Source organism: Rhinolophus sinicus, linkage group LG01 (assembly GCF_036562045.2).
Source record: "Rhinolophus sinicus isolate RSC01 linkage group LG01, ASM3656204v1, whole genome shotgun sequence".
NCBI lineage: Eukaryota > Metazoa > Chordata > Mammalia > Chiroptera > Rhinolophidae > Rhinolophus > Rhinolophus sinicus.
The window spans coordinates 80,122,021-80,145,064 of record NC_133751.1 but is presented as its reverse complement, the minus strand read 5'-3'; the positions used below and the strand labels follow the sequence as shown (position 1 = coordinate 80,145,064).

At 33.9% G+C, this 23,044-nt stretch overlaps 1 long non-coding RNA gene across 7 annotated transcripts in view; it reads right to left on the bottom strand.

Moving 5' to 3' along the window:
* LOC109460765 (uncharacterized) overlaps positions 1–23,044 on the bottom strand; it is a 317,813-nt gene that overhangs the window by 9,837 nt on the left and 284,932 nt on the right. For all 7 annotated transcript variants that reach the window (XR_012496620.1, XR_012496616.1, XR_012496621.1 and 4 more), the window contains 3 exons: positions 13,925–14,031; positions 11,855–11,925; positions 9,108–9,229 (listed from right to left, as the gene is read on the bottom strand). This is a non-coding gene — a long non-coding RNA (uncharacterized LOC109460765). The remainder of the gene's footprint in view (positions 1–9,107; positions 9,230–11,854; positions 11,926–13,924; positions 14,032–23,044) is intronic.

Genomic DNA, 23,044 nt, shown 5'->3' with positions numbered 1-23,044 from the left:
TGATATTTAGGTCAATTTCCTCACTGTTGGTTAATATTGACAGGATTTTTATTAGTAGTTTGTTTTGGTCAAGTCTTATTCTTACAAAACCAGTTTTTATAATGGAGGAATGTAATGAATTTGGCTTTCAAAGTGCATGAAAAAAAATGTTGATCAGCCACAAAGTCATAAAAGGACAAAGGAGTTTTAGGGTCTTACTAAAAATATGCTTTCAACAATCGCAAGAATATTTCTACTTCTTTTTGTTTTGCTTCTAGATGAGATTATTGCATTCTTTTAAACTCTGTAGGCATTGCCCTCTCTTCTGCCACATGAACTTTTATTGGATTATCAACTCATGGCAGTGACACAAGGAATTCTTACTGTATTGAATCCAACAGGTTGTGTAACTTGCGAGCTTTCCTAAAGGCATGTTTTGCTATTGCACTGGAGTCAGAGGGTATGAATTTGAAATCACAATTATCTTTACCATGAAGTATTGTTCAACTACTAGCAGATTTATACCTATAGAGTTGGTAGAGCGTCACCAAAACTTAATAAATCAAAATAATTCTCAGAATGTATTGATTTTCTTTCTCTTTTGCCAAATCTGAAGACAAAACAAGAAATTGGTATCTAGGTCATTTAAAAGAGTGCTGATTTCTTCAAGTGTTTCTGTTATCTGTTGCTTATATTGTAACATCTGATACTAATACAATATCTGGTACACTAGCCATTGTCATTCTCTGCCCCAAACCTTGTCTGGCCTGGGACCTTATCCACTGAGTTCATGGATATAACATCTTCCATGCACATGTTATCTTTGTTTTCTCTGTACTTTGATGCTGTCCCACTCCAGGGGAGAGCAGAGACCAGAAATGGGACTAATCCTGATTCCAGTCCCAGGTTTGCTCTCTGTCTGGCCCTGGCCTCAGCTTTGGATGGAATTTTAATGAACCCCCTTTCACTAAATAAATAACCCCTTAACACCTAACCAGAGATTTATTTGGTTTAACCATCCACTCCTCTAGAGCAAATGGAACTTGGAAAGCTATTAATCCTTTATATATCAGTCTGAATTAGAGCTGGTTCCTTTCCATCCAACACCTAATTGAGATGAATCACATAAACAAAATAAAACAAAACCCTCTGTTGGAGAGAACAAGAAGATCTGAGTAATAATTTCAGATCAGACCTAAATTATTGCACCAAATACGGGTCATTGGTCTTGAGATGCTAGTAAGAAGAATACAGTCAGTAGAAAAATGGTGCAGAAAGAACGCTAAAATGTTGTTAAAGATAAATTTGATCAGCTTAACCATGCTGACTGGATCAGTTTCTGTTAAATAAATTTTCAACCTATCATTCAGAAAAAGGAAGCAAGTCTTTTCCTGAACCCAAAGTTAGTTATTTGTAAAATCAGATGGAGAGGAAGATATACATTGATAAAAGGACAAAAAGAGGATACTTGCTGTTAAACGATAAAGAGAATTTGAGATGGGGTCAGCAGAGACTCCTATATTGTGCAGGTATAAAGGGACTGGTTCTTCATTTTTTTTTGAAAAAAAAGTTGACTGTAATTCATTAGACATATATTAACCACCTGTTGTGTCCTTGATATAACCCTGTTAGCTCTAAATGGAGAAAACTGTTACAAGAAGAACACAATGTTGTTGTTTTTTTGGTATTTATATTTAAAGGCAGTATGAAAAATGGCTAGTGATGAATGGCTAAATCTTTGTACATAAAATAGCCTAACATGATTTGGGATACACTGACTTTGGAAAAAATCATCTGTGTTGCTCAAACTTCAAGCAAAATTATGTGTTATATGCCAAGAATTTACAAATGTAGAGACCTTTCTTGTATGTATACCCAGAATCTGAGTTAATGAAACATAGTTTCTTCCCTGATTTAGTTTTAATTTTTACTAATAATGCCAAAAATGTCAGGTAACTTTTCTCATACTAGTCAATTTCACATCTATTTGAGATACATATGATACATATTAATATGTTAATAGTTATAATGAATATTGTCATCATAGATACATAGAACAAAAGGATGAAAATCATTCTGATTTCATTTTTATTTCTATTCATATTCTCTCCAGGTTAAGAATACCTTCACTTAACTTACAATTTAGGAAAAAAATGAGTTAAAACAATATTTCCAGAAGACTTTTTAAAAATAATTTTTTAATTTTTCAATTACAGTTGACATACAGTATTAGTTTCAGGTGTACAACATAGTGATTAGATATTTATATAGCATACAAAGAGATTATCCCAGTAAGTCTAGTACCCACTTGACAACGTACATAGTTATTATAACATTATTGATTATATTCCCTATGCTATACTTTCCATCCCCATGACTATTTTGTAACTACCACTTTTACTTTTTATTCCTTCACCTTTTTCACCCATTCCCTAAACACCCCTCCCTTCTGGCAACCATCAACATGTTCTCTGTATCTATAAGTTTGGTTTTTGCTATTGTTCATTTATTTTGTTCTTTTTTTTAGTTTACACTTATAACTGAAACCATATGACATTTGTCTCACTCTGACTTATTTCACTTTACATAATACCCTCTAGGTCCATCCATGTTCTTGCAGATGGCGAGATTTCATTTTTAATGGCTAAGTAATATTACATCATATATATATATATACACACACACACACACACACACACACACACACACACACACACCACTTCTTCTTTATCCATTCATCTGTTGATGGACACTTAGGTTGCTTCTATATCTTGGCTATTCTAAATAGTGCTGCAATGAACATATGGATACATATGTCTTTTCAAATTAGTGTTTTGGGTTTCTTTGGATAAATATCCAGAAGTAGGACTACTGAGTCTTTCTTTGTCTCCTATTATAGCCTTTGTTTTAAAGTCTATTTGGTCTGGTGTAAGTATTGCTACCCTAGCTTTTATGTTTGTTTCCATTTTCATGAAATATCTTTTTCCCATCCATTTACTTTCAGTCTGTGTGCATCTTCAGATCTGAAGTGAGTCTCTTGTAGGCAGCATATGTAAGGGCCTCGTTCTTTTTTTCATTCAGCCACTCTATGTCTTTTGATTGGAGCTTTTAATCCATTTATAGGTAAAGTAATTGTTAATAAATATGCAGTTTATTGCCATTTTATTATTCATATATTTTTCTTCTTCTCTTTTAAAGAAGTACGTTTAACATTTCTTGTAATACTGGTCTGGTGGTGATGAACTCCTTTAGTTTTTTCTTGTCTGACAAACTCTTTATCTGTCCTTCAATTCTAAATGATAGCTTTGCTGGACAGAGTAATCTTGGTTGCAGGTCCTTTCTTTTCATTACTTTGAATGTTTTGTGCTAATCTCTTCTGGTCTGCAAAGTTTCTGTGGTGAAATCAGCAGACAGTCTTATTGAAGCTCCCTTGTAGGTAACCAACTGCTTTATCTCTTGCTGCTTTTAAGATTTTCTCTTTTGTGTTTAACTTTGAAATTTTAATTATGATGTGTTTTCATGTGGGCCCCTTTGCATTCATCTTGTTTGGGACTCTGTGCTTTCTGAGCTTGTATGTCTATTTCCTTTGCCAGGTTAGGTAAGTTTTCCATCATTATTGCCTCAAATAAGCTTTTAATTCTTTGCTCTCTCTCTTCTTCTGGTAGTTCTATGATATACATGTTGGTACGCTTGATGCTCTCCCAGAGGCACCTTAAACTATCCTCATTTTTTGGATGCCTTTTTTCTTTATGCTGTTCTGATTGGGTGTTTTCTGCTACCTTATCTTCTAAATTGCTGACTTGATCCTCTGCTTTATCTGATCTACTGCTGATTCCCCCATAGCATTGACAGAAGTAGGGGAAGAGTCATCAGTATGAAAGAGATCAAGAGGGTTTCCATAACAAAGGCCTATTTTCTGGGGAAAAGACGTTACCAGAAGTTTATCCAATCTGCAGTAAAGACATTGCTCCCTTTCCAGCTCTCTCTGGCCTTATTATCACCTAAGGAGGGAGAAGGGTTAGAAACACCCATGAAGGTCACAGTCACCACAGTTAAGAACGAACATTCACTAAAGATACAAATTTAATGATAAGATGAAAGAATACTTGCACACATTACCATCACACGATCAGGGCTCAGTACAATAACAATAGATTACAGAATCTCTCTGAGGAAGAGTACTTAGAGAGGCTCAATGTCAACAGGGAAAGGAAAACAAAACACACAAAAAAGGACATTTGATGCCTCTGGTACATACAGCTACAGTAAACATTACTAGAGCCCAATTCCTAGCCAGATCAACATAAAAGCTCACACTAAAGACCTGTTTGCCTCATTTCCCATCAGACTGAGCTTTCAACAACAACAAAATTACAACGTATGCTTACAGGCAAAAAACACTAGAGTCCTCAGAGACATCAGAACTCAACCCTGTGACACAAGGGTTGGAATTATCAGACATAAAATTTAAAATAACTGTGATTAATATGTTAGGGACTCTAATGGAAGAAGTAGACAATGGGCAACAACATATGGGTAATGTAAGCAAAGAGATTAAAAAAAACTATGAAAGAATGAAATAATCAAAGACATTGCAACTGAAATGAAGAATGCCTTTGGGATCACCGATAGACTAAACATGGTCTAGGAAATAATCAGCGAGCTTGAATATAAGTCAATAGCAACTTCCCAAACTGAAATTCAAAGAGAAAAGACAATGACAAAGGCAGAACAGAATATCCAAGAACTGGGATAATTTCAAAAAGTGTAACATGCATAATTTGATTAGGAAAAGAAAGGGAGAATAGAGCAGGAGAATTATTTGAAGTACTAATGGTCCAGACCTTTTCACATCAATACAGATCCTAAACCACAGACCTAAGCTCAGAAAACACCAAACACAAGTACAAAAAACAAATAAACAAAAACAAAACAAAAAAAAATCAAAATAATAAAACAGCTACATTTCATCATATCATATTCAAGATTCATAAAACAAAAGACAAAGAGAAAACCTTGAAAGAGATTAGAGGAAAACAATCACAATTTTACTTGTAAAGGAAATAAAACATACAGAGATAAGAATTACAGTGAACTTCTTGTCAGAAATCATGCAATCAAGAAGAGAGTGGCATTAAATATTTTAAATGTTTAAGGAAAAAAACACCAACCTAGACTCCTGTAATCCAGTGAAATTATCTTTCAAAAATAAAGGAGAAATAAAGACTTTCTCAGACAAATAAACATGGAAGGAATTCACCACTGTAAGAAATGTTAAAAGAAGTTCTTCAGGGAGAAGGAAAATGATAGTAGGTTAGAAACTGTACTCTATATAAAGAAAGGAAGAAATTAGAGAAGAAATAAATTAAGGTAAAATAAAACCATCCATTTTTATTTTTAATTGATCTAAGATAACTGCTTAAAGTAACAATGGTAAAAATGTATTGAGTGATGAGTACCTCTGGTAGGTAACTTTATAGTTCAAAACTCTTTTTTAAGGATTTTAATTAGCAATTTGTTTTTCCCAATAGATTGGGAATAATCTAATAATCATTCAAAATACATTTTAAGCAGTAGATGTTTTACATCTATTTCAACTTACACCAGTTTCATCTATATTACATCAATGAAAATATATTTTCTCTACTTCTATCTTTACTTATATCCTTTGGCAAATATAAGATTGTTATAAAACACTAATAATAAAGATTTCTGAAGACTTAGGTTATTTATACTTTAAAATCAGTTAAGTTCAGTCAGAAATTATTTAGTGTGCATTAACCATCAGACACATTGACAAGTCCTACAGTGGGATGCAAAGATGAATAAGATATTAGGTCAAGAGAGGAGTTCAGTGAACTACTCATACAGAATAATCCTTTTTCAAATAAATGGTTATTAGTAAAATGAGAAGCCTTTCTTTTTTGGTTATTTTGTTCATGAGTTTTCAGTAAAGTTCAATCAGTCAATTAACAAATCTTTTTTGAATTTTAACATTGTATCCAACTTTAAGTACTTAAGATCCAATAAGACTGCTTGTTACTATTCCTCCTTCCAATGCATGACAGACCTCATTAAATTATTCTGGTACATTTTCAGATTGGGTTTGGATATGCCTTTAGAATCTTTTCAAACAGCTTAAGATATTTTTTCCATTTGATTAGAATTGCCATACAAGATGAAATCTATTTGCCATCCCTGGTTTAAATTAAAGATATGTAGTAATCATGTTGTCACAAATAAGAATGTTGAATAAAGTTTGGGTAAATGCTGGATTACATTGTAATTGATTTGAAGACATCTAAAGAACCATCTGGAAAAAGAGAGAGATAATATAAACTGAAAATAAAAGTTTAGGGATGAATTGTACAGGGGAAGGGAATCAAGGTCAGCAAGAATGCTAAAAAGAACAAACCCTACTGAATCTTGTTATTCTAAGACAGAATAGAAAATACACTAGAAAATGGTGTATTTTGGTACCAGTAAAACCATATTTACTCTATTGAACAATAAAACACACATTTTAATATTATGTTATTTCTGTTATCAGGAGGTGTCTTATGATGTATTTCAAAAGAATTTTTGCCTGCAATCATTTATGAAATTAGACTTTAATGAACTGTCATCACATTGTGCTTATACAAATTTATTCATATGTAGAATGTAATAATACTTCACTAAATTATTTAAGTCTTTTGTATTTGCAGTATCCTGCAAAGTTGAATCTTCACTCAAATTTGGATTTTTAAATGTCATTGTAAATACCTTAAGAGATATTAAAGCATGCACTATCATATCATTTAATGGAGCATCATACAACTTCTCAGTGTTTCCACTGAGGACAAATAGAAGAGTTGGATAAAATTTAAAGCACTGTTTCAAAACATTAAGAGGGTTTTTGAAGTAATGACAATAAGAGTGACTAATATTCTATAGAGAACAATGGAGAAATAAACTGACAGTCTTTAGCAGTTTTGGTGCGGTTTTTTTATTTATTTATTTTGTTTCGTTTTTGATTTTGGTGGGAATATATGTCAATCAGGGTATGGGCAAGAGATTGAGAATCAAATTAATATAAACTAATACCATGTTTCCCCGAAAATAAGACCAGGTCTTATACTAATTTTTGCTCCAAAAGACGCATTAGGACTTACGTTCAGGGGATGTCATCCTGAAAAATCATGCTAGGGCTTATTTTCTGGTTGTCTTATGTTTGAGGAAACACGGTATTGAATGACAAATATAATTGAAAAGTTAAAAAGAGGGGGAAAAGGTGAAGGGGAATAAGAGATTCAAATTTCCAGGTATAAGACAAATAAGTCATGGGGATGTAATATACGGCATGGGGAATATAGTCAATAGTATTGTGATAGCATGTTACAGTGTCAGATGGTTGCTGGACTTATGGTGATTACTTCTTTAGGTATATAAATGTTGAATAACTAGGATATATACCTGAAACTAATATTATATTGTATGGTAACTATATTTTAATAAAAATCTTTAAAAAGAATGTATAAATACAAAAAAATAGAAACAAGAAATGTATGTAGACACAATGAAAAAGACTAACAATCTATAATTGGAGTTCCAGAAGAAGAGTATGGGATAGAGGCAGAATTTGAAGTGATCATGGCTGAGAATTTCCTAAACTGATGAAATCCATTAATCTACATATTTGAGAAGTTTAATAAACTTCTAGAGGAAAATAATCCAAAGTAATTCAAATTTAAGTGCACTATAGTCAAACTGTTGAATAACAAACTCAAATAAAAATTCTTCAAAACACTCAGAGAAAAAGGTACATTATCTGAAAAACAGCAATATGACTAACAGAAGACTTCTCAAAAGATAAAGAAGTCAGAAGACAATGAAATGAGACCTTTTAAGTGCTGATATATTTTCAACCTGATATTCTATGTAAAAAAATGGAAGCAAATGAGGAGTTCCAACACAGTTTAGGATAGAGAAAACTGAGAGAGAATATTAAGTGATACTCTCGAATTGAAGGCTACATTCTACATAATCATATATTTGTTTTTGTCCATTAGAGAGCTGAGTTTACCAGGTTAACAAGGGAACTGGATTACCAATGATAAAAAGCCCACAGAGATGGAATGCGCAAACTGTTTCAATTTTGACAGAAAATAAGAGAAAGATGTTACAGTCATAAAGGTCAGTAGGGAAAAAAACTAAAATCAATAAATTCTTGAAGTCCATGAGTGGGCTGGTGTGATAGTTTGGAATCTCCAGGATCCTCAAAATAAAAGGATTCTGTAAATAAGTGCTGGTTTTATACATGGGTGTCTGCCTGGTGCCCCCCACCAAAAAAAAAAAAAAAAAAGAAAAAGAAAAAAAATTAGGGCAGAGCAAGAGACTTGAGAGAGCCTGCCTTAGAGGTGCAGGCATTCAAGTTCTGCCAAAGTTTGAGGATGGAGTAGCAGTCCTTGGAGAAACCCATTCATATTCCAGGCCCTGCATGAGTACAAAGTGTTGATCAGCTTCCTCAACCCTTCTCTAATAAAAGCAAAAGTCATTTGCAAAACGGGAATGGCAAAAACCTCACTTAAACCCCTAATCTGATTCTGCTTTAAAATGAGAGAAAAGTTAATGGCCTCTGGGAAGGGGCAAGGAACCCTCTCATTCACCCCATACCAAGAAAGGTCTGTGCCACTGGGGGAAGGGTAGAAAATTTGCCCATAATACCCTGTGCTGATAATAATCAAAAGAGATCTTCTTTGGGTGGAGAGCAGGATACCCAGTCCTGCCCAGAATCTAGTACTGATATAAAGCACAGGTCTTCTGCCATGTGGGAAGAAGCAGGGAACCATGCCATGCAGGATCTTGTACCCAAGGTCCCTCATGAAAAAAGGCAGGGTTTGAATACCAGCTGGGGGATGGGAAGAAAACCTTGCCTGTGCTTTAGCCCCTACAAAGAGTAAGAAGCAGAGGCTGTCTGCCACTGAGGGAGATCTGGAGAACTGACAAATCTCACCCCTGGAGCTCAGTCACAGGGTTCTGCCTAAGACTAAAACTAGAGCAGAAGAATCAAGAAAGCACACCACAAAATTTGCATCAAGTAACAAACAATAGGAACATGAAGAGAGACTCTCTATTGCAGGGCTTACTGAAAGCTGAGGTTGGAGCAGGAACACTGAGAAAGATCTTCCGGTACTACAGCCTCACGCTGGACACAAGGTAGCTGGTCCATAATCAGATGACTTTGAAGTCTATGGTGCACTGAAGGGGACTGTAACAACAAAACCCAAACTTTTTAAGTAATTCAATGCCAACCCTAAAGGCCTGACAGAGAAATGCTTTCTTGTTTCCTGACATAAGTATTATTTACCGCAGGTTCTACTCTTTTTACTTTTACAATGTCCAACATGCAGTTAAAAATCATGAGATACATAAAAAGCATGAAAATTATGTTCCATTTTTTAAGCAATAAAATTGTTCACAGAATTAGGCACAGCAATGACCTGGATGTTGGAATTACCTGAAAAAGACTTTTAAATTAATCCTTTAATATGATAAAGGATATAGTGGAAAAGGTAGATAATATGCATAAACAGGTAGGGAATACTAGCAGAGAGATGGAAATTTAAAAAAATGTCAAAGGAAAATGGTGGAAATGAAAAGCACAATATAAGATATAAATAATTTGATGGGCTACACATTGGAAAGAAGAATCAATGAATTTGAAAATAGATAAATAGAAAATTCTCCGAAGTAAAAGCCAAACAGGAAAAAGAGTGAAAAAAAACAGAACAAAATATAAAAAAGCAGTAGGGCAATTCAAATTTTTCAACATTTATAATTTGAGGTCCCCCCAAAAGAGAGACCGAGGACAGCGTAGAAGAAAAATTTGAAGATATAACGATCAATAATATTGCAAAAGTAAAAAACAAAATAAAAACAAACAAACAAAAACAACAAACCACAAATTCAACAAGCTCAGAGATCCTCAAGTAGGATAAATTAAAAGGAAAACATTCCTAGGCATCATTGTCAAACTGGTATAAAACTTGTAGACTGAAAATTTTAAAATATTGCTGAAGAGAAATTAAAGAGGATCTAAATAAACAGGGAGGTATTCTGTGACCCCACATTAGAAGATTTGAATTATTTAATATGTCACCTCTCCCAAAATTAATCTGTAGACTCAATGTAATCCCAATCAAAATCAGTTTTTTGTTTTTTTTTTTAAATTGAGAAGCAGATTCTCAGAATTATAGTAGTCCCTCCTTATCCCTAGGGAATATGTTCCAAGACCCCAGTGGATGCCTGAAACCGCAGATAGTACTGAACCCTATATATATACTATGTTTTTCTCTATCTATGTACATACCTATGTATTTTTTAAATTATAAATTAGGCACAGTAAAAGATTAAGAACAATACCTAACAATACGATAGAACAAATACAGCAACATACTGAAATAAAAGTAACATGGATGTGGTCTCTTTCTCTCTAATAACTGATCTGATAACTGAGAGGGCTACTAATGGTGGGTAGCATACACAGCATGGAGACGCTGGACAAAGGGATGAGTCACGTCCTGGGCAGCTGGAAATGGGACGGTGCAAGATTTCATCAGTCCACTCAGAATGGTGCACAGTTTAAAACTTATAAATTGTTTATTTCCAGGATTTTCCATTTAATATTTTCAGACCACAGTTGACTTTGGCTAACTGGAACCATGGAAAAAGAAACCACGAATAAGGTGGGACTACATAAATGTAAAGTGCTTAAAAGAGCCAAAATAATTTTGATAAAGAAGACCTTAAATTTTCTGACTCCAATACTTACCATAAATTTTCAGTAATAAAACAATGTAGTATTGGCATAAGGAGATCAATGGAATAGAACACAGAGTCTAAAAATGGATCCACACATATCTTTTGATAAAAATTCCAAGGTAACTCAATGGTGAGAGGATATTCTTTTAAACAAATAGTTCTGGAACGAGGATATTTGGGATGAAATATATGAAACTTGATCCTTAATCACAAAATAAAGAAGAATTTACATAAAATGGATCATAGGTCTAAATAAAATAGGTAAAATCAAATTTTTAGAAGAAAATATATAAGAAAGTCTCTATGAGCTTATATTAGGTAATTTCATTCTTAGGTAACACACATAAAACATGAACCATAAAGAGAAAAAAAAATGACAAATTGAATATCATCAGAAGTAAGAAAGTCTGCTCTTCAAAATGCACTGTTAAGAAAATGAAAAGATAAGCCACAGATTTTTAAAACACATATCTGATAAAAGGCTTATATTCAGAATACACATTTTTAAAAAGACTCATAGAACTCAATAATGAAAAAATAAACAATCCAATAAAATGATTACAATATTTGAACAAGAACTTTACCAAAAAGGTGCTAGCATTACTGGGGAAATGGTAAAATCAATATTTTGTATTAGACTAATAATTCACAGGTGAGTTGTGATCACTCAGGTAACAATCAAAGGTACATACATATATTTTGCAAGTAAGTAGAAGGAAAATAAAACAATAAAAGTATTCAGTTTTCAAATAATGCCAGAAAAGATGGAAAAGAAAGCTAAATAAAATGTACCTCTATTCTGTTTACAAGGAACAATTTAAAAACTCAATAAACAGGAAAAAATACCATATGAACAAGAAATAGGGAAAAAAGCAAAGTAGACTTTAAAGCAAGAGCATTGTTAGAGATAAAGAGGGACATTTCATAGCAATAAAATTGTCAATCCAACAGGAAGATAAAATAATTCCAAGTTTGAATGTACTTAATATGGATTTATATTTCAGAAAGCAAAATTGATGGAATAAAAAGAAAAAAGAAAAATTCAAAATAATAGTGGGAAATTTTAACATACCTTCTCATTCATTCAGAGAATAAGTAGACAAAACATAAGAAAGATATTTATTCTAGGCTATGCTCCTCCCACTAGATAAATCCGGAAATAAAATTTGATAAATTTAGGAAATTCTATACAATTAATCACATCTTATATTTTCACAATGAACAATAGAATAATAAAAACTCTGATGAAATTCTGCATCAAAATATATGAAGCTGTGACAATTAAGTTCGTGAACTCATCCTAGAAAAAATGCTACATACATCATTGCTGAATGTCATTATGGTCACCTTCCAAGTACACCCCTTAGGAAGCTATGCACTGATGCCAGCGCCTAGTCCACCTTTCAAAGCAATTTTGGAACTGTTTCTGGAATGGCCATCAGAGCTGTTGTCGTATTACCCTTGATGTTCTGAATGTCATCAAAATGTCTTCCTTTCAATATTTCCTGTATCTTCGGGTAAAAAAGAAGTCATTGGGGGCCAGATCAGGCGAGTAGGGAGGGTGTTCTAATAGTTATTTGTTCACTGGCTAAAAATTCCCTCACAGACAGTGCCATGTGAGCTGGGGCCTTGTTGTGATGCAAGAACCATGAATTGTTGGCGAAAAGTTCAGGTCGCCTAACTTTTACACGCAGCCTTTTCAGCACTTGCAAATAGTAAACTTGGTTAACCGTTTATCTAGTTGGTACAAATTCATAATTAATAATCTGATAGCAAAAAAATTAGCAACATTGTTGCAACCAGTTCTCGAACTTAATTGTCAGATCTTCGTATATGTTTTTTTCTAAGCCTATTTGATTGTGGAAACTTTTTCAATGTAGCTTTTATTAAAGTAGCTTAGAAAATGTGTTGTGTAGAATACACTTTGTATAATACTGTTCTGGTTTTGCAGTTTTAAAATATATAGCTTTTTTTCAGAAACATAATCTTCTATGCAATATTGGTTTTGACTTAGAAAAGTCTAGGTTTTTTAAGTAGCCAATTATGTTAGTTATTATTTAAATCATAGATGAAGATGCAAATGTCATACCTTCAAATTAATATTACCAATTGTATTTTTAAATAATTTAATTATAAAAGCATTTACTTTCAGAAATAAATCTAGTATTGCCAAATATTGTTATTCTGTCAATTGCAGGTTTCTGAGTAAGAACATTCTGATACTATGTTCTGTAACTTAAGATCACATACAGCCGCTAAAATTTTGAGGTGCTACTCCATGGAGAATTAAATATCAAATAAAAGCACACATAGAAATACTTTATCATGAATGTATGAAAAGTCAGAAGTATATCCAATATAATAAAACATGATTTAAATGGAGCTGAATTTAAATGGACAACTATTTAATAGGAATTTTAAATATCTGAAAATATTTGAAATGCATAACAAACTAGTTTACCACCAAAAACAAACAAACAAAAAGCACACATAAACCCTGCGTTTTGTACCATTTAAATTTTAACCAGGCCTTTATATCATGTGAAGACCATTAGTAGATCCAGACTATGTATTAAAAGTAGTTATCATAAAACCTACAAACTTTTACGAGAACCTTTCTACTTCACATAATTATTTTATTTGTTCCACACAAACGGCCTCACAGAGGCACGTAGTTCTGGTATTAATATTCTAATTTTGCATGTTGGAAAACTGAGATTCAAAATCCCATACTTTTTGCCAGCATCACTCCATCTCATTTTGCACGATCAATTCAGCCTCTCCTTATCTAATCTCTTGGCAATACAGGGTATTATTAACTATGCCCTGTTTCCCAAAACTGTCCCCCAAAACAATGATGAATTTGATTATATACAAAAAAAAAAAAAGATATTTGCTTAATGATGAGACTGTCAATACAGTGAAGAGACAAGTGATTAAATGAGGCCAACAAGGGATTACTATCTAGACTGCACAAGAAACATCTGGAAATCAATAAAAGATGTTGATCCCAAGGGAAAAAATGAGCAAAGGTTATAAACAGGGAAATTTTGAAAGAGAAAATAAAAAAGGCTAACATCCCTATAAAGAAATACTTTGATTCAATAGTAGTAGAAGAATTGTAACCCCCTAAAATACTCACATAGTAAGGGTGTACTGGATATCCTTTGCAACACTATTTGGGGTTGTGGAAAGCAGGAGGCAAGCTACATGACCTTCAGTGGGAGAGCAGAAGCACACCATTGAGAACTGTGCAGTAAGTAAAACAATGGGTTAGACGTATAAGGCAATAAAATTGGATTTTAAACAAAATTCAAGACACAATACATAAATTAAGAATGCATGCTTACAAAGCAATATTTCATATTTTTCTAGAACATAAAGATGCTAAAAGATAACATAAACAGTTTGAATGATTGCCTGTAGCAGGAAGGAAAAAGGCAGCGGACGATGAGAATAAAGAGAAACAACGGGGGAAAAATTAAACAAATACTTTCTTCTCACACACTTCTTCAATCAGCAGTGATCTAAACCCCTTCATCTCAGGAACATCCTAACTGATTGCCCTCCATCTTCTACTTTCTTCCTTTCTAATTTTTCCATCTTGGATACAGTGACCTTTAAAAATCCAAATTTCTTCATTTCACTCCCTTTTTAAAACTCTTCCAAGACTTCCTTTAGCTTTCTGAATAAAGATCAAATCCTTAACACAACCCTACATTTCCAGCCTCATGTTAAGCATTCTCAACATTCCTTGAAAATGTCTGTTGCTTATTATGTCAATGTCTGTCTAAAATGTTGATTCGTGCTCTCCTCACCTCACTTGCATTCATCTTTCAGATCTCCACTCAGAGTCATCTCTAAACTGACTAGATCACATCCTTTTACTGGGCTCTCAAGAGCACACTCCAATCACTACTTATGCCACTTATCACAGTGTGTAATTACATCTGGAATTATTTCAACAATTTCTAGTTCTATCAATATTTGTAAGCTCCTTGAAGGTGGCGACCCTATTTGTTTTGCTAACCATTATATTCAATGAACTTGACAGAGTACCGGTTACATAGTTGACCCTCAGTAATTATGTGTTAAACAAATGGATAAATGTAAGAATTTCTGCTTTAAGGAAAATATTGGACACCTGCTTTAATAATTAAAAAATGAGAAATTTGTAAAGGGAAGTTTAAAAAAATAGTAACAATAAAAAGGCTGTTAGTCATTGAAAATGATGTTCAAGGGGAAAAACATGAAATCAAGACACACACTTTACTTCTAGATTTAACTATTATATTATTATTATAGATTTGTGAAAAAGATGAGCATATTTTATATTTCTCTGTTCAGAATCTGTGTATAAACTATAGCTATTGAAAACAAGTTTTTAAATTGCATTCCAAATGACAGCCTTTAAACAATGTTTTTTCTGAAACAAAGCCAGCAGATTTTACATCACAGATGTCCATGTACCTAAAGATTCATTGTAGAGAAACTAATTCCAAAATATTCCCCTTTAAAATTTGCTTACGCATTTCTTTATGTAAACAAAAGTGAAAACAGTCTGACAAAAGCGAAGAATGAAAATGTTGCTACATGTTTCAAATATACAACATCTGTTTTTAAATTCTGTGGCATTCCAACTAGCCTAAAGAAAACCCCAGGGAGAAAACTATAAATGGTATTCCCTATGCACACACATTTAATAATGAGTAGCACACATGGAAGCTGTAAATTTGGGAAGAAAATCCATGTTTCCTATTGAAACTACTCTAGCCTATAGAGAGGAAGCCTCTGAAACAGGATATTTGTTATTCAGAAGCCAATGTCAATCCGCCTCCATACACTTTCAAAGTAAAATAAAATCTGATCAGGGTCTCTTTTGTGCCAGGTGCTTTACAAATATTATGTCATTTAATTTTTCCCCAAGCCCTGTGAGGTACACATAAATGTCAACATTTGCAGAAGAAACTGAAACTCAGAGAAGTTAAATAGTTGACTGGAGTAAACATAGCTACGTAACAGTGGGGTAGGACTTGAACTCAAGTATAACTCCAACTCTTCATGATATCCACTCAGTCCTGCTTTAAAGGATTCCTCATCTTTCTTTAAATCCCAGTCACAGCCTGTGACTATATCTCTAGAGCTGGTCCAAAAATTTTATTCCACCCACCAATTTGCCTTCATCAACTTTGAACACTTATATTTTAGTTACTATGATAGACATTAGAAACTTGTGGACCCTTTGCTCCTCTAACTATAAGTTAAGTAACTTGAGAGCAATTTCTATTTTGCATCTTGTTCTTTCTTTTTTCCTCTCTTTGGTCACAGAAAACCTTTAAAAAGCATCTACCGATGAGTATGATAGTTTAACATGCAAATAGTTGAAAAAAATAGTATAATAAATGACACTCTATCACTTCCAAATTTCTCGTGTATACCTGTTAGCTTATTATACCTGTTAGCAATCTATTTAGGTCAATTTGAACTTTAATGTTTTCTAAATGAAATCAAGCCAACAAAAATTTTGTCTTCTCAGGAGTTTGCCTCATTAATTAAGGGCCATTATGAAGCGGCAAATCCCCTGGTCCTAAATAGACCTCTTCTACTAGCTACATTTGTACATCATTCCCCTACTACATGAAACTGAAGAGATTTCTCTTCCAGAAACAAAGCCCTTCAGTTTCATGGACTTTCTTCATCAGCTCCTCCTGAAGCTTGCATTCTAACAATTGCTAATTTAATAAAAATAGTTATCAGTAAATTGTTTAACTTCACTTCAGTGTGCTTCACCGATGAAAAAGGTTTTAGTAATACATAGTGAGACAGCTCCAAGGATGAAATCATATATTTAAAGCAGACATAGTTTAGAGAAATTTCTCAACTAATGTTCGTTTCTTTCTCTTCTCTTGCTATTGTATTCTAAGGTCTCATTGGCTCTTGTTTCCCTGAGTTTCTTTTCTTCTGTAATTTATTTCTTCACGAATACCCTCTAATCTTTACTGCTTATTCTGAGTTAATTTGTCTCAAACTTCAAGGCCTTTTCTACCTGAAGCTTCCATCAGCCTGGTATTTCCTCTCTTATTTTAAAGTAGTTGGAACTTTATACCAAAGATTCATTTTTTTAAATGGTTAGGTTGTGGTTATGTAGCTCATCTGAAACTTGAGCACATCAAAAACCTTCATGAAATTCGTATGTCCTGCCGTGGGATGGTAGAACATTGTTATTTCTCTCAACATTTCTATAGAAAAGCAGTGTGTCTGCATTGAATGCAAGTCCAATGTCCTTGTCTCTAGCCAAGCTGGAGATATTTCCAAATCCACCATAACTTTTGAGAGGTGGGTGGCTTGCTACAAGGCTCACTTCCAGTCACCTTGATATTTGGGTATATGCTACGTAAATTATAATAACAAGTAGACTTAGGAAAATAATTCAGGAAAAGATAGTACAAATGGTCATAAGGAATAATTATTATAGTCAGTACGACAGAATGGTTTGCTGTTTAGGCTTTATAGTAGCTTTCAAACGTGGTTCCAAAATTCTTTTGACTCTCTTATCAAGGGGTCTATGCCCCTTACCCCTAAATTGGGGCTCTTGACTACCTGAGCAATTGAATATGTCAGAAGTCATATTGTACAATTTTCTAGGCACAGGAAACAAAAAATTGGCACCTTCCAATTCTGTTTCTTAGTATATTTGCTCTTGGAATCCAGCCTCCATGCAGTAAGAAGCCCAACCAACTCATGGAGAAACCCACAAGGAAATGAACCAAGAGATCTGGCCACAGCCCCGCAAAGTTCCAAGCTGGAAGTCAGCACCAAATTGCCAGTCATGAGTTGAGTCATCTTGACAGTGGATCTTCCAGGCCCAACAGATGCTTTGTGGAGCAAACATGAGTTATTACCATCGTACCCCGCAAAATTATAGATTGGTGAGCAGAATAAATTACTGATGTTATTTGAGTTACTAAGTTTTGGGTGATTTATTAGGCATTAATAGATAATTGGAATAGACACATATTCAAAACGGCATCAATTTTGCTCGATTAAGTTTGAGGGAGTGAATGTCACAAGGTGGGGTCTGTGCCCTTTATGCTCCCTACGTCCAAATAAGCTCTGAGATGTTCCAACCTAACCTCTCAATGGCATATATATACATGTTAGTGATATATGACATCTATCAATTATATATCTATTGGACAAAAAAAAATGTATACACATTTTAAGAAAGAAAAAAACTATTAAAATTATAACACAATGAATGACGCTAGCATTCATTTGATTAATGCCATCTTTTGAGTGAACGTCATACTACACATTGCTACTGTAATTCAATTCAACTCCAAAAAGTAATACATATTTAAAAAATTTTTTTATTGGTTTCAGGTGTACAAACCAATGTGGTAGTTAGGTATTTAATCCCCTCAGGAAAAAAGAGAAGAGGAAAAGTAATACATACATAGTATTTCTTAAAATACACACACACACACACACACACACACACCAGGGGTCCCAAAAAATGTACACAAGTGGAAACTTTGGTCAACGTTGCTCAAGCAGTAGTTCGTCCTAATCAGAAGTGTCTGGACGCTGATGGTAACCACTTTGAGCACCTCTTTTTTTTTTTTTTGAGCACCTCTTGTAATTGCAGAAGTCAAATGTGACTTGTAGTCATCTTTTGTTATCAGTATATACTGAGTATTACAATTTTAATAGTTTCTCCTTTTCTAAAATGTGTATACATTATTTGACACCATATATGTATATATATATACATATATATGGTCGATTATTATTTATTCACAGGCTTTGCATTTGTAAATTCACCTACTCACTAAAAGTATTTGTAAACCCTAGACTAACAGAACACTTGAATGGTCACTCACTGCACGCATTCCCAGCTGAGAGTGAATGAGGCAACACTGCCTTCCTGTTTCAGCTTTCCTACTATAAACAAGTGTCTTTCTTATAAACAAGTGGTCCATTTGGTGTCACATTTTCCATAACTTTGTGCTTTTTATTAGTGATTTTGTTGTTTAAAATGACCCCCAAGCTTCATGTTGAAATGCTATCTAGTTCCAAGCTGAAAGAAGTGCAAGTAGGCTGTGATGTGCTTGCCCTGTGGAGAAAATAGGTGTGTTAGATAAGCTTTGTCCAGGCATGACGTATAGTATTTTGGTTTGAATCAATATTAATGAAACAACAATGTTTATTAAATAAGTTGTCTTTAAACAGAAACACGTATTAAACAAGTTTATGTATGTATTGATTTTATAGAGGATCACAGGAACCTAATCTGGTATTTCCCTTAGGAAAAATGGTTCAGTATTCACAAATCGGGATTCATGGCTACTTTATATAACATAAGTGTCACGTATAATGAGAATCAACTGTATATATTCCAACATAATATCTAAATGCTTCTGTCTAACTTCCAGATATATATTATATATGTAAACACACACATATTCACATATAAAAGATAGAATGAGAGGGTAGGAAATCACCAACATAAACTATGAAACATCAGTCCTGGTTTTATTTGTCCTATTATAGTATAAAATTCATTGAACTATGTGAAAACTGCAGCATTTTACAGACAAACCTACTAATATTATATCTAAGTAATTTGTTTCTCAACCATCCACATCACTCGCAAATTATTTTATCCACTCTTCACCCTTTAAACAAGTCATTTTCCAGCTAAGAAGGTGAACTCATGATTTCCTGCATTTAATGTAAATTTAGTGAAAACTATGTCACATTGAAATATATACAATCAGATAATTACATGGCAAAGATAATTGTAGTTGATTAAAGTTGGCTGTTGTAAATAGACTGGTTAATACCCCAAACTCTTCGGTGTAAACAAAACATTTGTCTACCACTCATTTGCACTTTTCTTCTCCTCATTGATAAATTTTATAGGTCCACTCTCAAAAGCTCGCCTCCTTTTGAATGATGGAAAATCTGCAGACCCAAGTGTTAACTTGCATTACATTCCCTAAGTCTGAACTTAAAAACAACACCCTTGCTTTTTCTAGTTTAGAGTTGGTTCACGACAGCTGAAGAGTTGGACACAGAGGAATATCTAAATCTAACTTTTCCTGCATGAACTACAAATAATCATCTAGTCTTTGCTCCCTCTTCCAGATGCTCCTAATCCCCTGTATTCCCCCACAAAACACACACACACACACACACACACACACACACACACACACACACACTAAACCTTTTGATGTATGACATGCCGAAATACTGGAGAGAGGAGTTCTTTGGTCAGAGAAGGAGATAAAGTGGAACATGGAAAAAGGAAACAAATTCTAATTTTAAAGGAAAAAAGTTCAGAAGAGTCCAAGGTTAACATTTAACACTGTAGGACCTTCGTTGTGCTAGGGGAAAAAAAAAAAAGAGAGAGAGAAACTATAGACAAAATTGCTTTTATTATATTTTTGTCTTAGTTAAAAATATTGATAAAAGAAAATGTAACTTTAGAATGGAAAGGACATTTGGACTCATTTTATAATGCAACACCTTTATTTTATTTCTTTTAATATTTTCTATCTTTATTGAGATATAACTGAAAAATAACATCATGCAAATTAAGGTGTATACACAATAAGGTTAGTTAATACATCTATCACCTCATGTGGCTATCATTTTACTTTTTGTGGGGAGAACATTTAAGCTCTCTCTAGCAACTTTCAAGTATACAGTACAGTACAGTACTGTTAATTATACTCAACCTGCTGTACATTAGATGCCAGAACTTATTTATCTTGTAACTGAAAGATTGTATACCCTTTGACCAACATCTCTCCATTTCCCTCAAACCATTGCCCCTGGCAATGACATATAAGTGAGATCATAGAGCATATGTCTTTATTTATCTGATATCTCACTTAGCATAATGCCCTCAAGTTCCTTCCATGTTTTCACAAATGGCAGGATTTCCTTCTAAGTGAGGAAACTGAGGTCCAAAGAGATAATGTGACCTGTCCAACCTCTCACAGTTTTCTGGTGACAGAATTTGAAATGGAACCCAAATCTTGATGTTATTATATTTGTGCTGTAACTGAGTCGGAAAATATCAGAGAACATGTAGGAAGAAACATTAAAAGTATATCAAAATTCTTATTTCTTGAACTATTATGTTACTGGATTGATGTAAGTCACAGAAAACATTTAGGCTATACCCTATACCATAATCTCCCTGTTTTGTACATGAAAATCCACATAGTTATACAGTACTATTAGTTTTTTTTTATTGATACACCATTGAAGCAACTGTTTTAGGATTGCTTTTTCTCTTTAAAAAGAAATATTATTGGCAATAGCAGAGAACACTTTCTTTTCTTTCTCATTATAGCTGTGAAATTCCAACAAGTAAAACTGTCCCAGGCAGCTTGGAGAATTACCACTGCCTTCATTTAGCAATAAAAGCATAATCTCTGGTGAGAAATTAAAGCAATTGTTTGTAAGCAAGATTCACTAATCCTATGATCCTGGAGCCAGACAGAGCAGAGAAAAACAAACGAACATGACCCTCATTTATGATTTGGCTAGTCTCTGGAGTCAAGTAAGGATAAAAGGCATGTCATCCATGTGCAAGTTCAGCATTATCCTATGGACAGAGGAGCAATGGAATAAGAGGGGATGAGCCCGGAAATCTGGTGCTTAGCTAACTAACGCATTCATAGGAAACCTGATTAGTGTTGGCTCATTCAAAGCAGTGTCTGGTGTGAAGCAAGTGTTACTGCCTAGTGACTAGTATTTCCTTACTGAAGTTGTGTGATTCACTGGAAGTGTTTTGCCATACCAAATTGGCTAGCTAATTTGAATAAGGAACCCAGATAGGTTATTTCTTTCCCAGACTTCTCTCAATAACAGTTAAGTTCTTTCCTTCCTTATATCCAAAACACTGCTATTAAAATGGGAACATCTTAATAATTTTGAGAAACTCAAGAGAAGTCCTTCGAAGCATAAAATGTAAGTAGGACATGGTACATGACTCATGGTTAAAACACATTTTAGCCAATATCCAGGGCCTCTGCATGGCATAACTCCAGGGGCATCATTTATAACATTTTTTTACACAAATGGAGCATCCAGACTATTAGTCTGGTTCAAAGAAAAAAAAATAAATTCTGAGACATGGGGTAATAGAATAGAATCACATGTTAAGAAGCAATGACTAGGTGAAAGCCTTGACCCAGATGAGACATAAAGAAGAGCACGTTGATGAGAAAAAAAACAAACAACAACAAAAAATCAAAACGAGAGTTGTGAAAACAATCTAGTTTGGGGAGCATGCCAAACATTGTTCAGTCACTCAGGGGAGACATATATTCATACCTAAGATGACACAGATGAGAGTTCAGCTATAGCAGACAGGAGGGCCTCAGCTTCCTGTTCTTGAAGCCTCTAATAGTTTCCTCGCTGGGCTCTTTGCTTCCATCTTGTTCAATCATGCCCAAATCTGTTCTTTACCCTTGACTCAGGGTCCTTTCTAAAAACTATAAACCAGATATGTCATCACCCTGATTAAAACCTTGCAAGGTCATTACTATATGATTTAGTTTTTCAACAAGGGGACATGATCTGACCTCTACTTGTCTCTCCATCACTGTCAACTTCTTGTACCTTTGCCACCACTTCATCCCCTCTTCTTTCTGCTCAGTTCTTTGGTGTTTTTCTCTTCCTAGAATAGGCCAAGACTACCAAAACTTTATGACCAGTGTGCTCACTGTTTCTCAATGTGGTAAGTTCTACCCAGAGATATTTTAAGCCTGGATCTCTCTTAGCATTCAGATGTCAGCTCAAATGAGGCCTTTCTTGAGCATCTTATTTAAATTAGTACACCCTTGACCCATATTGTATTATAGTATTTGTATTATGGTGTTTTATTTTATTTATATAATCCCATCATTAGCTGAGATTATTTTCATTTTTTTTGTTTGCTCTTATATTATGTCTTCTGCCTCTTCTCTCTTTCCTCTGCCCTGTTTCCTCCAGCAAGAAATTTGTCTAACACATGATAGGCACTCATTATATATTTAATGAAGAAATCAGTCTTACTTACTCGATATTGCTTTGCCAATAATTTCAGCTCTGAATCAGTCCAGAAATAAGCAAGCAGAACTGCTACTTTGAACTTAATTCTTTGCAACAAGAAAAAACTGATTGAGTCAATGGGAGTGATAATAGCTTTGGAGAATGTGAACAATGTTCTTGGAATTAGTAATAAAGCTGTGGAAAGGAG